We start from the raw sequence: 913 nt of genomic DNA on the forward strand, positions 1-913 counted from the left end.
ATGGGGCCCCCTCAGCACAGTACATTGTGCACGGGCGGCAGGAGCGTTGCTGGGTCCGTGGGAGAGGGGGGCCCTCTCCAGGTACTTTGCATGGGGATCCCCTCAAATTTCATTACGCCTCTGATCGGACAACATCTGCTCCCAATCTCAGATTATTAATGAGTTTTATATTCTACGCTGCGTTTAATGTATATATTTCCATCTCCGACTTGCTAGAGCTCCAAGAGGATTCCTACCTCATAGCGCTGGCTACTACCGGTCTTGACTAGTAATTCTCTCTGTCACTATTTGATCTTAAATGGTGACGAAGCCTTGAAAAAGTCAATTGGACAGGAGGCACGTCGGCTGGGCTGCTGAATATGTGACTGATACATATTGGCTGCTGCAAGTTGTGAATCCAGACAGTATGGACAAAAACAATTGTAATCATAGCTTTAGGTTGATAACAATTTCGAATTTACAGATGCATCCTCTAACAAAACACTACAGCCCAGAAGGTGGAATTGAACCACTCTGTCGCTAAACAGCTACAAGTTTGAAGCCTGCACCCCAGACCACTGAGGTTCATCCGGGCAGAAAACAATTTGGAAGACACAGGTATATATATATCACAAGAATATATATTCTTTTAGAAATAGGGTGTGGGCCAAATGTGTACTCCTGCTAGGTCTCATTTTTTTGTTGCACAGCTCTGTCTTGGATTGTTTTTATTTTTCCGTACTGAGTAAAAAGTTTGAAAATGAAGCTTTAACCATATGCAAAACAGATCCAGGCTTTCTGGGTAAATGTGAATTCTGTTCAGCCTTCTTCTGTAATGTGGGCAAAGTTCAGGTAATTCACTGTTAATGACGGTGCTAATGACAATAGAAGAGGAAAGCCCGCGCCGGATTCAGGTTACAGAGCACAGAATAAA

At 43.5% G+C, this 913-nt stretch overlaps 1 non-coding gene across 1 annotated transcript; it reads right to left on the reverse strand.

The window, feature by feature from the left end:
- Positions 1–487: 487 nt before the first annotated feature.
- Positions 488–574, reverse strand: TRNASTOP-UCA (transfer RNA opal suppressor (anticodon UCA)). Its single transcript has one exon. It is a non-coding gene; the product is annotated as a tRNA-Sec (tRNA).
- Between the last annotated feature and the right edge of the window lie 339 nt (positions 575–913).

This window comes from Pleurodeles waltl, chromosome 6 (assembly GCF_031143425.1).
Source record: "Pleurodeles waltl isolate 20211129_DDA chromosome 6, aPleWal1.hap1.20221129, whole genome shotgun sequence".
NCBI classification, from domain to species: domain Eukaryota; kingdom Metazoa; phylum Chordata; class Amphibia; order Caudata; family Salamandridae; genus Pleurodeles; species Pleurodeles waltl.